This window comes from Ursus arctos, unplaced genomic scaffold (genome assembly GCF_023065955.2).
Source record: "Ursus arctos isolate Adak ecotype North America unplaced genomic scaffold, UrsArc2.0 scaffold_21, whole genome shotgun sequence".
In the NCBI taxonomy this organism is placed as follows: domain Eukaryota; kingdom Metazoa; phylum Chordata; class Mammalia; order Carnivora; family Ursidae; genus Ursus; species Ursus arctos.
In genome coordinates, this window is record NW_026622886.1 from 17,046,311 (window position 1) to 17,071,966 (window position 25,656).

The window sequence follows — 25,656 nt, forward strand, 5'->3', positions numbered from 1 at the left end:
TAAAGGGAACTTGAAGTATTTATTGAGTGCTTCCTGTGTATCACACACAGTGCTTGGTATAATTAGAGAACATTCAAGCTGAAGGAGCTGAGGTACACCTTGCTTCAGAGGCGACAAATTGTGCTCTTCAGAGTCCTAAGCAAGCCTTCCTGGGTGCCAATCCCCATTCCTTGTGGCAGAGCCCAGCTATCTGCTAAATGAACCCATCTCTTACTGCTTGTCCTTGGGAAAGAAGAAGACCACATTTCCCAGCCTCCCTTTCATTAAGTGTGATGGAATTGATAGACCCAGTTCCAGGCCTGGACCATGAAAAACCTCCCATAGGTAATCCTCTCTCTCTGTTTCCATTTCTAGTTGGGGTCATAAACTTGAGCTGCCTTGGAGCCCTCACGTTGAAGGTGACAAAGACTCTGTCTACTGGGGTCTCTAAGTGATGATCTAGAGAGAGGCTTAACCCTTCAACCGTCACTCTTGGCTACAGACTGACTTTATGTGAGTGAGAAATAAAATCATTTTGTTACAACACTGAGATTCAGGGTCATTTGTTACAGTACTAATGATAATTAACTAATACATTCTTCCTTAAATCTAAACAGTACTGTATTTACCATTTTCACCTAAAGGGTTCCATATAAGTATGTGTTTAAAAATAGGAAAGATTTCATCACTATTAATAATATCAGTTCCCCAATAAATCAATGGTACACAAGGTGTCATTTGATCTAAACACTAAGAGACAGTAAATTGCAATGAAATAAAATTATGTTTAATTGATCTACTTATCCCTGCTAGAAACAGAAGTAAGAAAAATCTGACCTAATAAGTAAATGTTCTAGCCTGCTTCTCTTGACTTAACATGTTCTAAATACCTGAGGTTCTCCTAGCTTCTTTTCTAAGCTTCACCATAGACTTTGCAGAAGGCTTTTGTTTTTAGGACTGTATTTCAAAAAATGTAGCAGTTATTTGAAAGCAGTTGAACTTATTTAATATTCAAGAGATATTCAATCACGTGCCAACTAAAAACACACTAAGCACTGTTATTATGTCTGGGGAATGTAAGGAACTCATGCCTAGGAAGTGAGACAGACACATGACCCAAAAAATGCAAAATAGTGAGATAAATGTTAATAGGTATATGAACAAATATAGGAGAACCAAAAATAGAGCCACAACTATTTGACATTCCATAGGTTTCATATAATTTAATATCCTCGAGGATCTTATATAATCTCAAAGGTTATTCATCAGCAGCTAGGAATAAGACCCAACAGAATAGTAATGCATCTATTATTTCCCATCGCCACTCAGTACCTTCATATTGATTGTAACCACTATTATTGATGAATTTCTACTTCTGAATCATAAAAAAATTAAGGTTGTATAAGGTGCTTCACCAGTGAAATATAAAAGAAAGACCCAAACTTTGGGGTTAAAATACTTGTAGATTCTACTAGTTTCTATTACCCCAGAGAGATGTGATGAATTTCTGTACTTTGTCTATCATTGGGATAGAAAAGAATAATAGAATTTTAGAGATGGAAAGGACCTTAGAGATCACGTAATCCAACAAGATGAATAAACTTTTCTTTTCCATTGCCAATAAGCTGGCAAAATCTGATGAATACAACTCTTTTGAGTTATAGGTGGCCTGATGAATTGAGACGGCCATGGTTCAGCTTAAGACACTAGAGTTTCTCCACACCACAAAAAATAAACTTTCTTCATAAACAAAGTCAATTTAAGTTAGGTAGCTTTCATCACTTCTATAAATATACTATAAATGTGGGAGCAAAAAAAAATGTACCCTGAAAGAAAAACAGATAAACTTTTGCTTGGTTTCCCTTTTGAGGCTTTGACAGAAAATGCTGCAATGCCCTACTTACTCTTTTTTTAAAGAAATTCTTTTTGAAGACGACTGTAGCATATTTTCAAGAAGCTGCTATGAAATGCATTTAAGAACAAGGGTTTCTCAATAATTGATGATCATTATCTGATAATAATTAGAGACAATCAGATATTTTAAAAAGTATTTCTACCTTCATCAACGACTCTGAGGCCATGTTAAAAGAGAAGGTTGTGGTTCCAGATATCCTTGTCCCCGGCACTTGTTGTTAATTCCCAGGCTCCTAGTTCTCCTAATACTGGGAAGTCTTCCTGGGTCACCATCATTCCTTCGTCAAAGATAATTTTAAAAACATATAGTTCATAAAGAAAGCAGTTGTTTAAAAGCTGAGTGGAGGGGCGCCTGGGTGGCACAGCGGTTAAGCGTCTGCCTTCGGCTCAGGGCGTGATCCCAGCGTTATGGGATCGAGCCCCGCATCAGGCTCCTCCGCTATGAGCCTGCTTCTTCCTCTCCCACTCCCCCTGCTTGTGTTCCCTCTCTCGCTGGCTGTCTCTATCTGTGTTAAATAAATAAATAAAATCTTAAAAAAAAAAAAAAAGCTGAGTGGAGTTCATCAGAAGTTCTCAAGCTTGGCTGTACATCACAACCACCAGATGGGATTTCTAAAATAAAGAGATTACCAGATCTTACCCCCAACTACTGATTAAGTAGATCATGTATGGGACCTGGGAACATGGAATGTTTTTAAGTTTCCCAGGTGATTCCTGTATACAGTTGAGTTTGGGATCTGGTAATGCAAATTATCAAATCTTTCAATAACAAAAATGTTATTTGCATCCTTAACTATTCGATGCAATGTTTAGGATGATATAATTAATCAAAGAAAATGCCTTTTGCCTTCTTATAATTAAGAGGACTTGGACTCCAATTGACTCTAGGATATAGGATGCAAAAACAAATATGTCATTACCCCCAAACACTCTCTGATACAATACTATAATTTGATAGTTCACTAAGTTCGGCAAAACTAAGTTAAAAGGACTCATCTACATTATATTTTGGCTGTGTCAGTAATCATTTTATTTTTCTTTGCTTCTAAGGGTGACCTTTAGCTTTCCGCAGCAGGCATGATGGTTTGTTTTCTTTTCTTCCAGTGAACACTACTGCTTATTTTATTTTTGGTGCATTGCACTATTTTTCCAGCCACAGGCACAATTACAAATCACCCTATAAGTTGCTTTCATAACTAGAGCTCCAATGGGGATTCAACAAGATTCTCTGTAGGTAATTACCCAATTGGAAGTTAGCCAGATTCCCAGGACTGCAGCCCTCACACTCGTGAACAGGACTCTTTGATTGTTAATAATCACGCCCAGTCAGCAATCCGGTATTTGGAAATCCTTAGAAAGCAACTTAATGCTCTATGAAAAACATGGGACAGATCACAAGAAGAGGAGTATTTTCACACAGTTGCCTGTTGCGGGTAGGTCCAACCAGCTGACAATGTAGCCAACTGATATTCAAAGTCATCTGTTTTTGCATTCAAGGTGTTTAATAATTGAATGCTGAAACAGAGGTATTTGATTTTTCTCCAAATTCATTTTTCTGAGAAATTCCACACCTTTCACATGGTTTTATTTTTATCTGTTATGTGTGTCATTTTTCTTCCTTTTCAATGACAATGTTGTTAACAATACAGCTATTTGTGAGCACAAGAATGGCCCAAGATGTCAAAATGTACTCTAACGATTTTTCACATCGAATGCATTTGATTAGTTGCAAGGGGCATCTATTGACACTGCTTGCTGTCATTTGCCACTCCAATTTTTTTTTTTCTATAGAATGAATCTCTCCCTTTTTTTTTTTTTTTACTCTGGTCACGTTATAAGAACTGGGCTTCAGTGAGATCTGGTGCTATTTCCTCGAGCACATTGTGGTTTGTGGTTCAGCTGGTTTATATATAGTACAGGTATGAAGGTATAATGCTATCAGAGTCCGCACCCTTTTCCTCTAACTGAAAGTACAGATCCTTCAGCAAAACTCTTCTTCTCAGTGTGGCCCCAAACAAGTCCTAAACATTTCTCATGTAGTGGGCCTCCTTCCCTCCTCTTTATCTAGAAGTTTCCCAGGAGACCTGGGCAGTAAAGAATTTGAACTCCAGAGTCACACTCACAGAGTTCAAATCCTGGCTTAGCCACTTACAAGCTGTGTGTCCTTGGACAACTTGCTTCGCCTCTCAGTACCTTCCACTGTCTTATCCGAGGCATGAATATACTCTAAATACTTAACTCACTGTGTTGTGGGAAGAATTAAGTGGATTTATAATGTTATATATACTCTATTATTACCCTTCAGGTCCTTTCTGTTCTATGAAACTTCTCTTACTGCTCCAGCTCACATCTATTCTCCCCCAGCCACCTGTGACTCCTCATGAATAAACACACATTCGACGCTTAATCTGTATGTCAGTATATGCAGCCGCACATATTATAATATCTCTAAGAGACTGAGGGACCAGATTCATAGACTTCTGTACCGAACATAGTTGCTTGACCAACTTACATATCTACACCTTTTTTTGGCTGGTGATGCTGTGACTATAAATTGCTGAAAAGGAGATTACTCAAGAAAAGTAGAAAGTTTTCATACAAAAAAAAAGTAATTCTGACATACAATTGCAAATAAATCCCATCAGGAAGAAAAGGAGCATCTAAAGAAACCAATTCTCTGAGACACTTAGGTTTTAAAATGGAAATATTCAAAAGATGGTAAGAAGGGCTCTTAACCAGATGAAAGAGGCATGGACTTATAAGAACTATGTCAGAAAGGCGAAGGCCCCAAGTGAACTGAGGCTTGATGAGAAAAATGTGAGGGACAACAAAGGAAGCTTTTACAGTTTTATTCAGAACATGAAGTTGACAGGGATAAGCAGCTTTCTGCCTTGGGCTGGTGGTCTAATTCAATGGATAACCAAGAGGAAAAACACAGCAGCAATGTAAAAGTGAGGGATTTCCAAACTGAAAGGGGTGGAGCACAGATCAGTAAAAAAGAACAGTAGGAGGGAGTAAAAGAGCTCTGAGATCAAAGGCATAGAATGGAGACAGGATAGCCCAGTGGTGAAAGAATATGAGCCTTGGGTTTGAGCTTGGCTCTGATAGTCACTGGCTATGTAACCTTGGGCAAATTGCTTAACCCCTCGCTGTCACAGCTTCTTGTTCTATAAAGTAGAGGTAAAACGCTTCCTTCATAGGTGAAATTTGTGAGGATTAAAAAAAGATAGTATTTGTTAAGCACTTAGCCCAGTGGAGTGCTAAATAAATTACAGCTGTGGTTGTTGTCTTTAAAATAATACTTATATTAGTGATATAATAAAGGGCATCCAGATTCTCTTAAGCTGTTCGGGTCTGCTGACTTGCATCAATTGTACCTTAAAGGATCAAAAGAAATTTCCAAGGGGACTGACAAACCTCCACAGAATCTGAAAAATCAGAGACCAAATAGACACTCTAAGACAGGAGGCCAATAAATCCACTTCAAATTTTTAAAAAAGGTAAGGAAAAAGATGGAATCCAGAACAAAGCAGCTAAATGGGATGGTTTGAAACAAAGAAAAGGAACAGTGATGGCTAGAATGAGCTGCAAAGGTCATGACTAGCTGACTTCATTTCCAGTCTCCTTCACCCAGTATCACACAGTTTTTATTCTAAATCAAGTTACTAAATCAGGATATGAGTGACAATGGGCTCCATTAAAATAGAGACAGTGTCTCTTTTGTTCCCTGCCAACCCCTCAATGCCTGGCATCTAGTAGGCATTCAATGATACCTAGTTGAATAAGTGGATGAGTAAATCAACGAATAAATGAAATGCAATAGGTCAGCTATCTCTATATTTCTCTAAGCCATTCAACAGAGTATCATAAATTACTGTAGATAATATGGAGAAATTGAAAGATGGAAGTACATTGAAGGAGATTCACAACTGGCAAAGCCCTAGACCCAAAAGGTACTGATCAGACCTCACTGCTCTCTCCATGGCTCTGCTCTATTCAATATGTCTTGTAAATCAATAACTGAGATGAGTATATAGAAGACATGTTTAGCAATTTTACTAATGATCTGGAGTCAGGAAGGGCAATGAATACCCTGGAAGGTAGAGTTAGCATTTAAACATATTTCAATAGACTGGGATAGTAGATCAGATCTGAGAGGATGAAATGTTTTAACATAATGACTCACTTCTGAGCACTACATTAAATTATACAAAGAGCTCCCTTAAAACTTATTTTCTGTAGTTCTCATGATGGTGCTGTAATGGACCGAATGGTGGCTCCCAAATAGATATGTTCACCCACAACTTGTTAACGTGACTTTATTTGGAAAAGAAGGTCTTTGCAGATATAATTAAGTTAAAGATCTTGAGACAAGATCATCTTGGAGTAGGATGAATCCTAACTCCAACAACAAAAGTGTCCTCAGAAGAGAAGGGGTAAGTCTCAGGGACGGTGATGTGAAGATGGAGGCAAAGATTGGAGTGATGCACCTACAAGCCAAGGAACACCAAGGGTTGTCAGCAGCCACTAGAAGCTAGTGAAACATGGAAAGGATTCTCCCTCAGAGCCTCCAGAAGGAACCAACCCTCCTGACACCTTGATTTTTGGACTTCTGGTTTCAAGACCTGGGAGAGAATAAATTTCTATTGTTTTAAGCCACCAAGTTTGTGGTACTTTGTTACCACAGTCCTAGGAAACTAATACACTTTTTTTTTAAACAAAGGAGGAAACCAAAGTCAGAAAGGTAACAATATTCCTAAATATTTTTCATTTGACAGGTATTTGCTGTGTGCCTGTTATGTACCAAGAATTATACTAGATGTTTGGCTTCAATGGTAAACAAAACAGACTTGGTCATAAGGAACTTCCATTCTAATTGAGGAAGACAGAGAGTAAGTAATGAAACCAAGCTAATATGTTGTTAAATTAATTAAACAAGGAAGCCATTAGACTGAGGTGGCTGTAATTAGTTGGGGCCACTGATGTCAACAACCTGAAAGCTAAGCCTGTAAATGTCTCAAAGTTAAGAAATCAAAACCTGAGGACAACCAGTCAAGAACAGCCAGCTAGACTCAAAGCTACAGAAAATCAAAAGCATCTTCTTTGCAGCCACACCTTCTCTGTAGGTCTTTCCCTCAGCACCTGCCCGTAAAGCACCCCTACCTGCTTTCAGTTAGGCGTTACCCCAAGCAAATTAAATTTTGCTCAAATAAACTCTTAAAATTTTTAATATGCCTCCGTTTATCTTTTAACAATGTAATGTGGCAGGCTGGGGTAAGTGCTACAGAGGAAAATAAAGCAGGCTATGGAGGACTTGGGGTGCTGTTCTATACAGCTAGGTCTGGGAAGGGTCCTCTGATACAGGGGCATTTGAGCAGAGATCCGAAAGCAGAAACCTGGTAGAAGAGGGTTTTGTGTAGAGGCAGTGAACAGAAAGGCCCTGAGAAGAACGAGGCTTAGTGAGATTGAGGAGGACAAGGAGGCCAGGGCCGGATGGAGTGACTAAGGTGGAAAGTAGTTTGGGACTACTTGGGAAGGAAGCATGGCAGTGAGAGGCAAGGAACAGATTCTGTGGGGCCCTTGTAGGCACGGTAAATATTTTTACCTTTTGCTCTGAATTAAATGAGAAGATGCTGGAGCAATTTGGGCAGAGGAATAATATGTTCTGACATGATTTAAAAGGCTCACTCTGGCTAATGTACAGAAAACAGGCCGTAGAAGGGCAAACGTGAAAGTGAGGGAGCAATTATGAGGCTGTAATGGCAATCCAGACGGGAGCCCACGGAGCCCAAAACTGGGAGGTTCTAATGAAGGTGGGGGAAAATGATCAGCTTCTAGGAATGGCTAAAGGAGAGACTGGCAGTAGTTTTGAGAGAGGAGCCGAATCTGATTTCAAGATTCTGGGCCTAAGCTACTGGAAGGATGAGGCTGCCATTTACTGAGATGGAAAGACAACTGATTAGTGGTACAACAGAAACCTGAACTCAGGTTATACCTGCCCTTACTCAGTGTGGTCGGTGCATTCACCCCAGATCCCACAGAAGTAAAGTGGTGCTGTCCTAGAATTAAAACCAAACCAAAACAAAACAAAACAAAAAACCAAAAACCTTCACAAATACAGGATGGGAAAAGGTAACTTAGCAGTCACATGATTGAAATTCTTAAAAAAGTCCTACTTGAGGTCAAGCCCAAATCGATCCTCCACAGGGTGGCACTGCCGAAAACACAAATCGTGTTGTCTTAGAGAACGGTCTTTGACCCAGGAGGTAAAAGCACCATTCAAGACCACTAAGCATAAAGCAGGACGTGCCGTTCTCAGAGTTACACTTTTAAACAAAGAAAACCAGCAAAGAGAGAAAGAATTCAGAGGGCAGCAGCTGGAACAGAAGGGCATTCAAAGACTCGAAGGTTGAGTGAGACAGGTTTGGAGGAAGGTGAAGATGAGACAGCAGAACGAGAAAAATATTCAGTGAAATGGAAGATAACGATGCTTAGGTCACAGGGCCGTTGATCTGATTAAGTGTGATAATGTACGTGAAACCACTTTGTCCACAGGCAAATGCTTTACAAATGTTAAGCATCATTATCACAGTTGAAGGCCTGTCATGTAGAAGAGGTTTTAGTTATGTTCTGTGTGGCCCCACGAGGTAGAGCTGGAACTAAGAGCCAGAAGCATTTCTACTGAGAGACAAGGGCTGTCCGTGGACGAGAGGGGCTGTTTCAGTCAAGTGACCTTCTCAAGTCTAGAGATGTTCAAAGGCTGACCAGCTGAACACATGACAGGGATATTAAAGTGGAATTCTCCCTTTTATGGTCTGTAAGTTTGGTGGGTTTTTTCCGGTGGTTTTTTGTTTGTTTGTTCTTTTCTTCTTTTTTTTCTTTTAACGATTCTGAGGCTTTCGTAGTAGCTTGACGTTTTCTTCTTATTGCTTCTGTATTAGGCCCTTGGTCACATTCATCCCAGGAAAAGATAATTCAATTTTCCCAATTAATCAGTAAAGCCACAGGTGGCCTTCCCACAGAGGCCCAGTTATGCCATTTAAACTAGTCTCTTGATAGAACTTATAGAAGAGTTTAGAGAAATCTTTTCCAACTCATCAAAGGCCTACAATAGAATAAAAGCCAATAATAATAATTATATATCTCACCAAACCATGGTGGTACGTTTAAACCAGTGAAACTTTTCTTTTAAAAGAGTGGAAACAATATAAATTATTATTAGATAACTGATAAACACCACAATGATGAAATGTTCTTGCGAAGGTAAAATAATTGAGATGATAATTAGGCATAATTAGCATTATTATGAGTCAATCATATTTCAGTGAAAAGAAAACATATTTGGCTAAAAGGATATAATTTTGTTGTTGGTACTTTTCAAATTCTTTCTGGTTCAGCTAGGTCACTCATTGTATTTGCCAATCAATTATTTCAGAGATGACTGGAGATTTCCATTTTAACAAAAGCCTTTTTTAGTGAGCAGCAGAGCTTTTAGAAGCCCCTCTCCTTGATGCACCCTGAATCTTTTCACTGGCTCTTGTCACTCTCTCTCTAATCCACATATCTCATAATGACTACTGCCAGTGTCGAAGTCAAACCTACAACCTAAAATGGCAATAACAAGATGACAGTGTTGAGATGAAAGGACTACTTTATTTCCCCTGTTTTATTATACCACTCTCAAAGATTTGGCAAGGCAGGGGACTGGGGGGGGGGTGGTGATATTTTATCACAGAAAACAATCTTTCCCATTTTCCTATGTCATCCATAATTTCTAAAATTGCATTTGTTAATTAGGTGAATTCCTGTCTATGCTCAATCTCCAGAGGATTTTATTCTTCCTCCCATTTTTAGGAGAATTCTTTGGACCTTGATTTAAAAAAAAAAAAAATGGGCAAGGGAATCCTTAAAAGTAAGGGAAGGTGTATCCATAACAAAAGAAGACATAGAAATAAATGCACTATTGGACAAGTTAGGCAACTGCTTAGAGGTGGTAGAACAAAAAAAAAAATCAGAATAAATAAGGAGACACACAAATCGGTGATTTAAATCTCCAGGACCTGGAAAGTTATGGTGGTAAATAAAGCCCAGGTAGAGGCTGAAGATGGTGAGTTCCAACTGTGGAAAAGAATACGGTTTTCCACAAGAAAACGGGGGTAGTTCTTTAAAAAGATACACAAAATGTGCTTAAGAGAAAAAAGAAGGTTCTAGAAGGGAAGTTTGGTCACCATTAGAACAGTAACTATGATATATATATAACTGTGATATAGCTGACAGAATAATCATGATCCCAGGATTTCAGCAATCAAAATGGAAAGTTACATTTCAAATCTTTTGGTATAATCCTTATTCTGGGGTGAGGAGAGCGGGATCTCTAAAAAAGTTACGCTAGAGAAAATAAAAGTACCATATAAATAAAAAAATCTTGAATTTCTCCTTGATAATTGGTACTCTCCACAGAAGCCTCAAAAGCCCAAAGGTCCTGTAAGATACAAATTCTAGTGAACATAAAGAATTCTCACAGTTTAAATGATCTGAAGAAAGAGGTTAATAGTGGGCATTAAAAAATGAACTACAGGATGCTTCAAGTTTGATAACAACAGTGACATAGCTCTTTACGTCTCTCAATGCACTTATCAATAATTTATTAGGAAAATGTCAAAATGTCCTTATCATGAAGGTACACAGGATAATGGTACTTGCTTTTAAAGACAGTTCATGCAAGAAGCTTCAAAATGATCATCAGGTGTTTGAGGCAAGCTTCCAACCCTTTCATCTAGCCACCTACTTAAATATTATGGAACATAAATCAAAGGCAGCAAGAGTGAAAAATGAGTTCTTTGAAAATGCAGTTTTTCACAGTGAAAGGCAGATGAGGCCCCGTCTTGTAACTGACATATTTTATCACTGACCTGTAGCTAAAACTCTTAAGAAATATTCTGAAACTTTTGTTTGGCCATCACATCCCCCAGCTGATCACCATATTATCTCACTAGTTCAATAAAATTAATATTTTTACCTCTGTCATCTCTTGTTTTTCTAGATGTCATCTTTTGACCTTAATAAAATACGAGCATGTGGCTACAAAGTAATACGAATGACTTTTAACAAACACACTCAAATGTATGTCTGGGAGAGTAATATCTCCTTCAAGGAAAATGCAACAATGTTGTGAACACAGGCAGCAAAGTAGGACTAAATAAGGGGTCCGCCTCCCAGGTTTGAAAGACAGTGCTCAGTTGGAAGTATAATTTGTGCTATGGATACTTGAAAACACACTTTGCCTTGTATTTTTAATAATCACTTTTATGACTCTGGTTACCAATTTCCGTGAGAAAAAATACATGTTTCAACTGCCATTCCTGATCATGTTAAGATTATGAAATCTGGAAACGAACTGTGTTTGAATCTCAGATCTGTCATTTACCGGGTATCTGACTTGGTACCTCAGCTTCCTTGTCTGCATAATGAGGATAATGATAGGTTTATAAGGTTGTTGTGAGATTAAATGACGTAATTTATGTAGAGCACTTTAGGATAGTGCCTGGTCCATAACAGGTACTATATAAGCATTAGCTATTATTATTAATATTATTATTATTACTGTTGTTTGTGTTACAGTCATAATCTCAACAGAGTATCCGGGTATAAACTCAATGAAGAAGGTGAAAAGTTCTAGGCTTTCAATACCTGTGCCTTTTCCCCAGTAAGACAAATTAAACATGTGCATACATAAAGGTGCACTGTTAGCTCCATGAATACACAAAAGTGTTATTTTTACCAAAAAAATCGTTGGTTTTTATAATCATCAAATGAATAGTATATGCAGGGAAAATAAATATTTTAAATCTAGAGTATGATTAATTCACATCTGAACAGAGATCGGCTTATATAGAAAACAAAGCATAAGTGAAAATTAAATTTGCTTTTTCACTGAAAGAAAAATCACTGCAAAGATGGGTATAGATTACCTAAGGTAAGGTAGGTTTCAAATGGTTGCCACATCTGGCACGACAACTCTCTATATAGCTTTACAACCTCATCCTCTAAACATCTTGAGCTATCGAGAGAGCAGTAAATGTTGGTGCCTGGATCATGCTTCAGGTAGTGTGGCCAGCTGCATTACTGGCCCCAATTTTTCACCCCTCTCTCTTTTCCTGCCCTTTACCATGTGACTTTGCACTACTTCCCCAAAGGTCAAGTCTACTTTTTCACCTCTTGACTTTGGGGTTGGTCATGTGATTTGCTTTGGCCGACAGAATGACGCAGTAATGAGCCAGTAACAAGTGTAGGCCTCAAAAAGGCAAGCATGTTTCTGTCTGCCTCTACCATACAGAAAGAAAAAAAAAATCGTGCCTATGCAAGACTTCTAGTCCGAGGGACCGAAGAGAATGAGAGACCCAGGGAATGGAGCAGCACCAGTAAATGGCCTCAACCAAGCCCAGACTCAAACACAGCTCTGGTTTATCCTCAGAAGAATGAACAGGCTGGCTGACTCCCAGTAGGCTCATGAACAAGTCCAGGAGTAGCCCAGCAAAGCTAAGTCTGATCAACTGATCTTAACCGACCCTTAGGCAGTTGTGCTATATTCATAAATTATTTTACTTATTTTTAATAAGCTACTGGATTTGGGGGTGTTTAGTTATGCAGCAAAAGCTGACTCATATAGTTAGAATGTTTTCCATTTTAAATAAAATAAAACGGGACCCTAACTACCTTAAGCATTTAGAAAATGTACGGTTTCACCAAACTGAGACCAGTGATAGCTCTGGCTTAAGGTGCAGTTTGACCTAGAGCTTCAGCACGTCCTCTGAAAATCTCTGCAAATTTCTCTGCAGTCTCTGGGCTTTGGACTTCTCTGTGTATGAGCTTTGTCCTCAGATGAAGGTACTCTCTTGGAGCAAAAATGGCAGAAATTCTGAGCCTATTTGCATACTTAACCTTGCATATTTCGTCTTGAAGAAAAGAGAGATGAAGAGTGACTTTATCCCAGCACTGCAAACAAAAGTCCTGAGACGCACTCTGATAGAACCATCTTAGATCACTGTTTGTTCCTGAACCATTCAGTGTGGCCGGGGGAAGAAATGATCTGATTGACTCTTCCTAAGTCGTGGGTTCCAAACCTAAAGTCAAATTTACCAGATTCCACAAATTTTTTCCAGTGCCAAGGACTGCTGGGAAGGGGGAAAGGAAAATAAATATGGGAGAAGCAACTAGCAGAACACACAGCACACTTTCTCTCTTGTAGTGTATTAGCACATCTTTCTCCCATTGGGTCTCAGATAGTCAAAGACTCAGATTGTTACCCCTGCCAAATACTCTTTTATTAACAGCAATAAATGCGACTTATTTGAATTAACCATATATACTGAGAGGTATAAAGATTGTTTTAGATAAATAAAATGTTAAAAGACAAGAAAACAAAAGAAGTTATAATGCCACCATTGATCCCCCAGTAACTAGAAACAGCTTCTCTTTGAAATCTCAGTACCACCTGCTTTGCATCTGCTCGACCAACTGAGAAATGCAGGTCTGGCAAAGAGAGAAAATCCATTTTAAGTAGATCTGTGACAATACAGGGCGAGAAGGTCTTGAAATCCACCAAGGGTTTTAATCAATAAGACTGACAGACAGAGCATGCCAGAAGCCAGGAAAAGAAGAGTTTGCAAAAAGCATTCAAGAAACAGCCCGAACTCTAAGGTTCTGGTGACAAACCAGGGCCAGCAAGGCAGAAGCACATACTACCATCTTTCTCTTCTGATCTAAGGAAAGGCAAGAGAGGAAAGGGCTGATTAGCTCAGGGAGGGAGGGTTTTTGTTCTGTTCTTTTAGATTCCAACTTTCCAAATCAGGGGAGAATTCTAAAACCCATTGTCTAATTTCAAAAGTTGGGTTTGAAAAACATGACAAGCTCTTTTTTTTGTCACCTAATTCTCAGCTGTAAACCGAAGCTCCTCGAGTGTGCATGCTTCATAAAAGGCAAAGGGACTTAATTGAATTTTGCATGCCGCTTCTAAGTGGATTGCTAGGGTATACCAGGATTAATTAGTTTCGTGTTGTTAATTCAATTCAAAGGTTGCTGATAAACTAAGACCATCACACTCCATTAGGAGAAACAAAAACTGCTTAATTATGACAGCATCTTTGAGGTTGTGGATAAGTTTTATCAGTATGCTGAAGTTCCATCCTGGGTTTTTAGGGTTTGTGATGAATCCACTGCAGCAGACCAGAGAGACCTCAACGACCAAAGCACTTTTCACCAAATTTTTAACTTTTCAAATTTGGTAACTTTAAAAAGAAATTAATCCTTGATTTCAATGGCTCTTTCTGCTCTTTTGAATGTAAAATTCCATTTTTGGAAAAATAACTCTAAGAGAACTACTCTAGCCTTTTTTGCATGTCTGCATGTAAAATGTACAAAGTTGCATATTTGGATTTTGCTCTATCTCCCTACCCCAAACCTTTACTGTACTGTCACAATCACAGTTACCATGATCCTTTATGGATAAAAAAAAAGTCTTTTATCACCTACATATTTTATTTTGTGTACAGAATGTTGAAAATACAATTAGCTACACAGTCTTGCAAATAACTGTTTCTCTTAGCCTTGTCCCTAACTAAATCCCACGTCTCTGTGAAAGCCCCTCGGTGAGCAAGCCTGCACACAGGAGCACACCCACTCACTGCCTTGCCAGTTGGTTTAGACGCACATGCATACTGCAGTTTAGGATCTAGCCAACTTTCTTTGCAGCCTGCTATCCTGGAACCCATTTATCATCTTTCCACATTTAATACAAGGCACTTCCCTGCTCCTGGAACACTCCCCCAAGTATGTGCATGTGCGTGCACATACACATGGACACACGGAGACACACAAAGCACAGACACACGCAAACACCTCTACTAATTCCTCCTCACCCCTCAGCTCTCAGTATACCCCCGCCCCCAACTTCACCTAGGACACCTTCTTTGATCCCCAAAACTAGGTTACATATCACTCCTATGGGCCACTTCAGCACCAACATTTAGCACTAATGTTGCAACCGACAGACTCTAACAGCCTATAAATTTATCAGTGACTCTTAACTAGAAATTAAGCTCCTGAATGACAGGGACAGTACCTTACTCATGGTGGTATCACTGAACAGTACAGGGCATGGCACACTGAAGAAATTCCATCAGCATTTTTTGAATAAATGAATAAAGGCTAGAATGATTGCAAAATTAACTGCAGAATCCCTTTTATATATTATTCCATCCTAGGTCATTTCATTAATGACCTCCTTACTTCTACCCACATCTGGCATCTCTACGGATTGATTAACCCCTAGCAACTCCTCTAGCAGAGACTTGTTGCTGCCTCCTAATGTTCATTCTTCCCTTTTCTTTTGTAAAAGAACACTCGAGTTTTAGCAGAGAATACTGAAATAAGGTGGTGGATAGGGAGACATTTCCCATACTCCAGCTAAACTGACCGTTTGAATAATTATGGTCATTAAAATGCAAACATAAATACTATATGGGACTTCTGGGGAGTATTCTTAAAAGGAAAAACACACACCCTCCTTCAATCCTTCCTGCTTGCTGCTTCAGATGTGGAAGCGGTAGCAGCCATATTGGACCATGAGGCAATATGTTCCAGGAGGCTGTGCTCCTGAGTTTTCTGTAGTCCCCATCCCAGCCACACCACACTTACAACTTACTGCCAGACTTCTTTTACATGAGGGAAAAAAAATCAGTAAAGTAAGCATTATTTCAGCTTTTTAAAAAAATATATAATAGCTAGATCTAATCCTAAATACTACAACTAGTACAGCAAGAGACTTTCTATATCTTAGAGGGCCATTCCTTGTCTTTGCCCTGAGTAAGCCATGGAATGGGAGACAAATCAATACCCAGTCTGGCTAGGAATTTTTTCCACACAGCTGTAGACTGACCTCTCCCCAGGGCTATATATTCTCTTATCCTCAGCAAAACTCTAAATAAGCCAAAATTTACTTTCTACCCTTCCACTTTTTTTTCCCAGCAAATATGGTTACAGATGACTCAAAGACTTTTCCAAGATAATATACCTATAGTTTTTCCTGAGTCCTAAAATTTTATACTAGTGTTTCTCAAAGGGTAGTCCCAGATCTGCATCAAAATCTTCTCAGACTATTATTGTTAACAGGGAATCCTGGCCTTAAACTAGACACACTCAGTCATGACCATGGGACACCGAGTGTCTACATTTTTTTAAGCTCCCCACATGATTGGGAGACATAAAACAGTCTGACAACCACTGTCTTCCAAGAGACACTACAGAGAATTCTTGCTACCTCTCAAATCACAATTCAGAGGGCTCCTCTTCCTCTACAGATACCCAGGCTACCGCCCACCCATCTTGCCAAAATTAAAGCTTCAGAAATTCTACTGTTTTGCTGCCCTGAGTGTGAACCATGGACCAGTGGTATCCACATCCCTTGTTAACAGTGACAATCTTGGACCTCACCCCAGTCCTACCAAATCAGAATCTGCATCTAACAAGATGTCCAGGTGCTTCCTAAGCAAGTTAGTGACTGGGCTCCTGGACAATGTCTTCCTCCATTCCCATCATTTGGCTAGAGGCTGCAACATACATTGTCCACAAACCTGCTGGTTGCTGAGGCCAGCGGTACAACTATTCACTGAGCATCTACCGAGCACCATAGAAAAAGGGTAGGAAGATGTCTAATGGTGAATATTATGTGACAACTTGGCTAGCCTACAGTACCCAGATAATTTGGTCAATTCTAATCTAGATGTTTCTGTGAAGGTACTTTCTAGGTGAGCTTAACATTTAAATCAAGACTTTGAGTAAAGCAGATTACCCTCCATAATATGTGTGGGCCTCATTCAAATAGTTGAAGACCTTAAGAGAAAAAAGCTTGATCTCCCCTAAGGAAGACAGAATTCTGCCAGCAGCTAACCTCCAGCCCTGCCACTCTACCCTGCAGATTGTGGACTTGCTAGCTTCCACGATTGCAAGAGCCAATTTCTTAAAATAAATAAATCTCTCTCCCTCACTCTCTCTCTATATACGTGTATATGTACACATATGTATATACACACATATACCACGTACATATTAATAAGATATATATTGTATATAGTTTCTCTTACATTATAAAATATATCCCTCCATATATGATATAATATTTATATTTAAATACACTTATTAAATATATATAATATCTAAAAGTATTAATACAATTATATTTAATATATAATATTAAATATATTTATATAAATGTAAAACTATTTGTTATACACACAAATTTTATTGGTTCTGTTTCTCTGGAGAACCCTAATACAATATATTTGTATTATATATTCAATATACTAGTCAATATGTTGACTAATATATTTGTTTCAAATTCTTTACAAATCTCCTTTACATCGATTCATTCATCTCATCAGATTCTTCCATTTTCCCTTATTGCCTAAAACTCCTTCGCATGTACTTTAATGCCTCCAAGGTCTTGTCTCCACAACTGCACATTTCCGCCTCATCAGGCTACTCTCTGGCTTTTAGACTAGCTTTTCTCTCTCTGCTTTTCTTTCTCTCCTTGGCTTCCTTCTCCTCTCTGATGTTTACCTCACATGACTCATTTTTACTTACTGAATATGAACATATAAACGTTTGTTGAATATTACTGAATAAAACCTTCCCTTTCCCAGTATCTCTTGCCAGTTGCAATTAATCATTATTCCCGGAAAAACCTTTGAACGATTATTTCATTATGAAATATGTTGCAGTTGGTTAAATGTATAGGAATGTACACATGTATAGGAATCTCTCACTAGACATTAAGGTCCTTGAGGGCAGGAAATATGTTTTTATTACACATCTTATTTGTTTGCATGTATTCCTTTCAGTGTCTATTCAGTAAAATGTATTGAATGAATATAAAAACCATTGTATGCTTGCAGATATTATTAGTATATTATGAATATTAAGTGGCAAAGGGGAATATGTTTGCTTTTTTTTTGACTTTGCATTATAGAAAACTTCAAAATTAAAAGACGAATTCCCCCCTTTCAGAGATTACTGTTTTAGGGGATACCTGAAAGAACACTCCCCTTCCTTACCCTGTCCTTTTACTCTACCTTATTCTTTTTTGTAGCTCATTTTACTGTCTGACATTTATGTATGATTCTGTTTATCACTTGTCTTCCTCCTCTAGAATATAAGCTTTATGGACTTTGTGAATGTTTAATAAGTATGTGTTGAATGCATTCATTTATCTGTGAGCATGAATGTATGGTCAAGGCAGGAGTGCTTATCCACTTAAAGTAACAAAAATATTTACATACTTAAGATGGAAGGAGCTGACCACACTACCTTGCTACAGAATGGTGAAAAGTCAGTCTTGTTGGTTTTGGCTTTGTCCTGGGTAACATAAGAAGCTGGCCAAGGTTCATATGCACCCCAATGTTCATAGCAGCAATGTCCACAATAGCTAAATCGTGGAAGGAGCCGAGATGCCCTTCAACAGATGACTGGATTAAGAAGTTGTGGTCCATATATACAATGGAATATTACTCAGCTATCAGAAAGAATGAGTTCTCAACATTTGCTACAACATGGACGGCACTGGAGGAGATAATGCTAAGTGAAATAAGTCAAGCAGAGAAAGACAACTATCATATGATTTCTCTCATCTATGGAACATAAGAACTAGGATGATCAGTAGGGGAAGAAAGGGATAAAGAAAGGGGGGGGTAATCAGAAGGGGGAATGAAACATGAGAGACTATGGACTATGAGAAACAAACTGAGGACTTCAGAGGGGAGGGGGGTGGGGGAATGGGATAGACCGGTGATGGGTAGTAAGGAGGGCACGTATTGCATGGTGCACTGGGTGTTATACACAACTAATGAATCATCGAGCCTTACATCGGAAACCGGGGATGTACTGTATGGTGACTAACATAATATAATAAAAAATCATTAAAAAAAAAAAAAAAAAGAAGCTGGCCAAGGTTAAAGATTCCCCAAAGTAATTTTTAGCAGCAGAGCCCCTTTCTGGAAGTCAAATGTTATACAAACTGTGGTAACCCTGTTGTGCCCAGAGGATGGGTGACTTTTTCTAAGTTGCACAAAGGTTCCATATGGACTAGAGGTAACCCTGCATGGAAGATGAAAAATTGGCAGGTGAAAACTGTATTGCTTTGGTTAAAACAGGGATAAAACCCTCTCTTCTGGCCTTGTGCCTTATCATTCCCCTGTGGTCCCTAAGGCATCTTTGGGAAAACAGGAGTTCCTGAAAAGCACTTTGAAAACCACATTATTCAATGCACCTGGGGAGACCTCCAGTGCCAAGCATCATTAATCAGGTGGGACTTTCAGTCTGAAAACAACTGAGGCTTAAGGAGGTGTGAAGTTTTGATAGAAACTGATCTGGCACTGATTTCATAGAGATGCAAGAGGAGGGAGCCTGACAGTTAGCATCTGTAAGCATTTAGATTATAATGGAACCAGGAGCAATAAGCAGCCTGGATTTTAAGATTGAATCAAGCTGGGCAAATCTAATTGCTTTTTTTTTTTCTCTTTTTTTTTTAAAAGGGAGTGGGAATTGCATGATTAATAAAAGAGAGAAAATGAAGATGTAACATAACCTAATTTTGGTAAAGCACTTAATACAGTATCTAATAAAGTCTTACTTGCAAAATGAATTCAAATTGGATTGGATTTGAACTCTGGCATTCTATACTGGCTGAAAGCTGAGAGCTGGTGACATAGAAACCCAGGATAAAGGCAATGTGTGACATTACAGAAGTGTGTGGTAGCCCTGCCCCAGGAATCAATGAAGCTCTAGTGTTAGTTAACAGCTTCATTAATGATCTGCAGGATGAGACAAAAGAGTATCTTAATGAATGTTATTGAAGAAACTGTGGGGAGATGCTGTGAATTCCAGTCTCAACTGAGAGGTTTGCAATAAGAAAATAAATATGCAGAAACAACTGGAAGGAAACATCTTAGAAGCTGGTATTTGGGGGGAAATGGTTTGCAAGATTTTGACAAAATGCATTTCTTTAGTTTTATAAAACAGCATTCTTACAGATTTGAGTAAAACAAACATTTAACCCAACCATGAAATTAAATGCTCGTCTAGATGCCTAGGACAATCTGTTCCCCAACAAAACTAATATATAAATAAATAACCACAGGGCATTAAAAAGTAGCAGCTAGATAAAAGTCATTTTTTTCTTCTTCAATTTTTCTTTTTCTCTTGGAGTGTTAGTGGGAGAATGAAGACAAGGAACAGCAGAAAGGGATTTGATTTTTTGTGAAGGGGAGGAGGAGATGACATCAGCAGATAGAGGCCACATTTATAAATCCCACAACCCCAGGCCCGGATAAGAAGGATTTCAGTGGCCTCTGAGTTTTTAAAAACTAAGATTTAAAAAAAAAAAAAAAAAGAAGAAGAAGAAGGTAGAATCTAGTAATTCACATGATCTCAAAGGCCAGTACTTCTTTTCTTTAAAAAGATTTTATTTATTTGACAGAGAGAGAGAACTTGCATAAGGAAGGGGAGCAGCAAGCAGAGGGAGAAGCAGGCTCCTTGCGGAGCAGGGAGCCCGATGCAGGGCTCGATGCGGGGCTGGACTCAATCCCAGAACCCTGGGATCATGACCTTAATCTAAAGGCAGACACTTAACCAACTGAGCCACCCAGGCGCTCCAAAAGCCAGTACTTCTCTTCCACTTTTCCTCCCCTTCCCTTGCCTCAAACTATATAGAGAGAAAGCCAAAACATATTCCATGATTAAAGTCACTCATTTGGCTTTTTTGTCTATGCAACAGGATGAAAAGCAGAATATTAACTTTAGGAAGCACACATCATAGTAGCAAGAAAGCCAAACACATTAATATTGAAAGGAACAAGTGCTCAAAAAGAATTTTGGTAAATTTACATGGGTAAATTCAGGGAAATCACAGAGAAGGAAGCATTTGTAACTTAAAGACTCAATAAGCATTTACTGGGGGTCAGTGAGATCAGAAAATGGTGGAGGGGTGACAGCATTAGCAAGGGATGGGTCAAAATAGTAAAAGGCACCAAATCCTGACCAAGCTTAGAATCTATTCAAAGAACTTTCAATTTTATCCTATCTGTATTAGGAAACCAATACAGGGAGAATTCTGTGTCAGAGGATGGCATGGTTGGATGTATATTTGAATAATACCATTCTGGCATCCAGAGTATTATAATGGTTTCCTCCTAATAGTTGCCCTCTCTGTCCTTCTCTTCCTACAGTCTAGTCTCAACGGTGCAGCCAGACTCATCCTGGTAAAATGTAACTCAGATCATAACATCTGTTCAAAATCGCCAAATGCTTCCTATCCCAGAAAAATAGAAGTCCCAGGCCTTGCTGTGACCTATGACATTCTACGTGATCTGGCACCTGTGAGCTCTTACCTCTTCTACTACTGTTCTCCCTTCTTGTCTTCTCCACTCCATTCCAACCACAGGAAAACACCATGCACAGGTCTACCCTGTACCTACTCTTTCCTCCTAATCACACCTGTCCCCCAGAAACTTGGGCTGATCAGCACTTAGTCCTTTCAAGGCCATGCCCACGTGACACACTTGCAGTAAGACCACCCCAACCACCATATCCAAAACTTCATCTCTCTCTCTCCAATACTCATATATCCCCCTTCTTCACTTTATCTTATTAAAACTTATCCTTTTCTAATATTTTATGATACGATTCACGAGGGCAGGAATTCTTGCCTATTTTATTCCTGTGCTCAAACAGTTCCTGCTAACAGTAAATCCTCTGAGTTGCAGAAAGTAGCAAAACCACCAAGAGCACCAGGTCCAATAGAAAAGGGCAGTGAAAGCAGGTGAGAAGGCAAAGTGCCTTTTGTAACAGGTGCAAAGAGTCCAGGCCAACCCTTATGCATTCGTGCAATAAGCTTGGGGAGGAGGCTCTGCTGTAGACCAGGGACTGAGGTAGCCAGTGGAGCAGCCCAGAAGATAGAGACTTATCACCTTCCCTGGGAACACAACAGTCTAGTCATGTGACTCTAAAACAAGGCTTTGTTGGCTTCACTTATGTTCACATGCACTAAGGTAGAGAAAACCTGGTCCTTAGGACTGAAATAAATTTCTACATAGAGATACTTCTAAAACTGTAGTATTGTCTTATGGGGGAACTAATAAGTGCTACCATTATCCCAAGTGAACTAAAAATGAATGAATTTTAAGAAATATATTGTCACCAACAGTGCCATACATACACGTACATATGTTCACATAAGAGCCACTGAGTCAATAAGGGGCTTCATCGTGAAGGCCCATGAAAAACCATACAACTTCTGAACAACTCATTTTTTGCTATATATCAACATTTTCGTCAAAGACACCAAGTAAATATGCTCTAAGAAAGGCTATCTTGACCCTATGGTTCCAGGCAAAGATACGCCTACTATTTCACTTGACTCTCTGGTTTCTAGTCAGAACATACCGTATGGAATGAATTTGTACTGTGTGCTATATTTGGATAAACCCCAAACATTTTTCTTTGTATTCATATACCAAGTGAGAGGGATGAATAGGTAGCATTTTCTGGCTTTCTACTGTGTTTTGCATGTGCATTCTACGTGTGTTGAAGCGCGCTCATGTTTGGCTTGATTTTGCCCTAAAGTTTTGTATGTGCTATCGACTTCATTTTCAGATGCAGCTTGAGAGCAAGACAGCTGACCACCTGACTCTTCATCACCTTCCAAAGGATGATTTCCTGGCACCCCAATCCATCTTCTCCCCCCCTGGTGAGTAACCTTCATTACAGTAACATTTCATTACATTTCATGTTTTAAGTAAATGACATTTATTTACTTTCAAATTGTTATTAGTTATAGAAACTTATTTGTGTTGTTCAAGTGATAATATTTTTCTACTTGTGAATAATGTTTGGGTATTTGGGGCTGGGTGGAATGTATCACAACTTTTTCCTATTAAAATTAACAGGAAAAAATGTTTTTAGTTAATGGCTTTTCACTTACTGGCAAGGTTTTCAAAACAAATTAAAGTCATTAAATGAGGAACAGGAGCTTCTGTTTTGTCCTTCCAATATTCCTTTTTTGCAACTAACCACTTCTAATTAAATAAAATACTATTAACAACCTGGTCCTTGTTTCTTGGTTTGGTTTGGTTTTTGTTTGTTTTAGTGAAAATTACCACTTGATTCCTCCTCAAGGTGCCTCTTTTTGTAGGTAGGTAGGTCTCACTTGAAAACTCCTGCTTCCCTGCCGCAGAGGTTCCACCTCTGCATTCTTCTTCCCTTGCTGGGGGGGTCAAAGCAGCAGGGCAGCAATAACAGGGCTAACCATGCCCTTCTGGATTGTCTGCAGATTCAATTTTCTCCAAGAAATCCAGTCCCCAGCTAAGCTGCGTGACAGGAAAGCCTTGCCAAGAAGGGAGCCCAGACTCTCAGGAATGCTAGAGCATATAATGACTGACAGCGGGAGGCCAGCTATAGGAGGGGAAGTAGGATGGAAAGGGGAGGGAGAGTGAGTGAGCGAGTTGAGCTGTGCTGCTGTAAGGTGGAAGGGAGGACAAGGAGTGACATCTGGAAGGGAGTATGTATGGATCCCCCACACGTGCGCATGCACACACACATGCAGACCACGCACAAGAAAGCACTAAAGGAACCACAGAGATGGAAAAAACACGACATCTTCCATTCAGACTCTTCTGCCCTAGTTAATGCACGGTACTCACAAATGTCTGCCAGGGCAGAATCTTACAGTCAGGTTCACACCAAGGCCCCTGAGATAGTATGAAAATTAATCTTGATCTGCATTATTTCTGGAATGAATTTTCATAGGTTTTTTTCATCTCACTGGATCCCTAAACCAAATCGCCTGAATAGTAAGACCATTAAAAAAAAAAGGTCAGTAAGTTCCATCAAATCCCCAAAATGGTGCATAACATCTCTAATGTGTGAGTTTTGCAAACAAGCTTTCTTTTACATGGAATCTAACTCTTATTGAAACGTTCTGAGAAAAGAAATATGACATCCTCTCAAACGCGATCAGTGGTGACATGTGGGCTAAGTGGGTTTTCTTTTGGATTCTGACATGACAATCATGGAAAGACAAAACATAAATCAGTGTTACTAAAGGATGGATCTCCTCACAGCTCATCTTGCCTGGAAGTTACTATTAATAGCAAAGAAATAAATTCTGTAACAGAGAAATCTACACTATTAGTGGTGGCATTAATGTTGTTTACGCTTCACTAAAATCTAATAGAAGAGCTTGTCAATAATATAGACATTTGAGGGGCGCCTGGGTGGCACAGCGGTTAAGCGTCTGCCTTCGGCTCAGGGCGTGATCCCAGCGTTGTGGGATCGAGCCCCACATCAGGCTCCTCTGCTATGGGCCTGCTTCTTCCTCTCCCACTCCCCCTGCTTGTGTTCCCTCTCTCGCTGGCTGTCTCTATCTCTGTCAAATAAATAAATAAAATCTTTAAAAAAAAATAATATAGACATTTGAAAATCATTAAATAATCACTAAAAACAGCTAAGACTCCCCATTTTTTTCCAACTTTGTATTATAAAAAATTTCAAACCTACAGAATAACTTCAAAAATTAGGTCCAATGAATATCAGTTTAACTACCACCTAGATTCAACAATCATTTATATTCTTCATACTTGCTTTATCTATAAATATATGTGTATATACATATGTTTTGGTTTTTTCCCTAGATCGATCAAAAGTAAATTGCAGATGACATAACACTTTAGCCATAAATTTTTTAGGAGCTTCAGTGTGAAGCTCCTAAAAAATACATTCAACTACATAAACATAATTCTACCATCACACCTAAGAAAATCACAATAATTCCATAATATCTTCTATTGCCCAGTGTAAGTTTAATTTTCCTATCATGCGCAATATGGCTTTTAAAGAATTTTTTTTTAACATGGATTATCAAGGTTCTTACACATTGCATTTGTTCTGTCCCTTTGGCTCCTTTATCCTGTAACAGTTCACCCACCTATGTTTTCCTCATGACACTTTTTGAAGAGATATCAGTCTTTCTGTGGTAGATAGCTTCACACCCTAGATTTGACTTAATGTTTTCTCATAGCATTGTTTAATTTGCTTCCCCATTCCCTTCACTTGTTATAAACTGGAACTTTGATCTAAACATTGAGTAGGCTCAGGTTAAATATTTGGGGCAAGAGAACTTATAAGAAATGCTGTATCTTCAGACTGCATCACCACAGAGACACATAAGGTTAGGTTGTCCTAGTATTAATGAGAGTATGTGTATCATCCTTGCCACATCTCCTGATGATAAAGTTATGTTCTCCCTTTACAATCAGCAACCTGTGGGCTGCTCCTCTGGCATCGTGTGAATATTCCATGTGCCAATAACCTCCTACCTAATGATTTTGTCATCCATTTACCATCCAAGTCCAAATCAAGACTTTCACTGGGGACTGCAAAATGATAATTTTCTAATTCCACCATTCTTCTACACTTAGTTGTGGAATGTATTTTTTTAAATTTTTTTTTTTTTTTGTAAAGAAGAGCTTTTCCTGGGGCACCTGGGTGGCTCAGTCGTTAAGCGTCTGCCTTCGGCTCAGGTCATGATCCCAGGGTCCTGGGATCAACCCCTGCATCGGGCTCCCTGCTCAGCAGGGAGCCTGCTTCTTCCTCTCCCACTCCCCCTGCCTGTGTTCCCTCTCTTGCTGTCTCTCTCTCTGTCAAATAAATAAAATC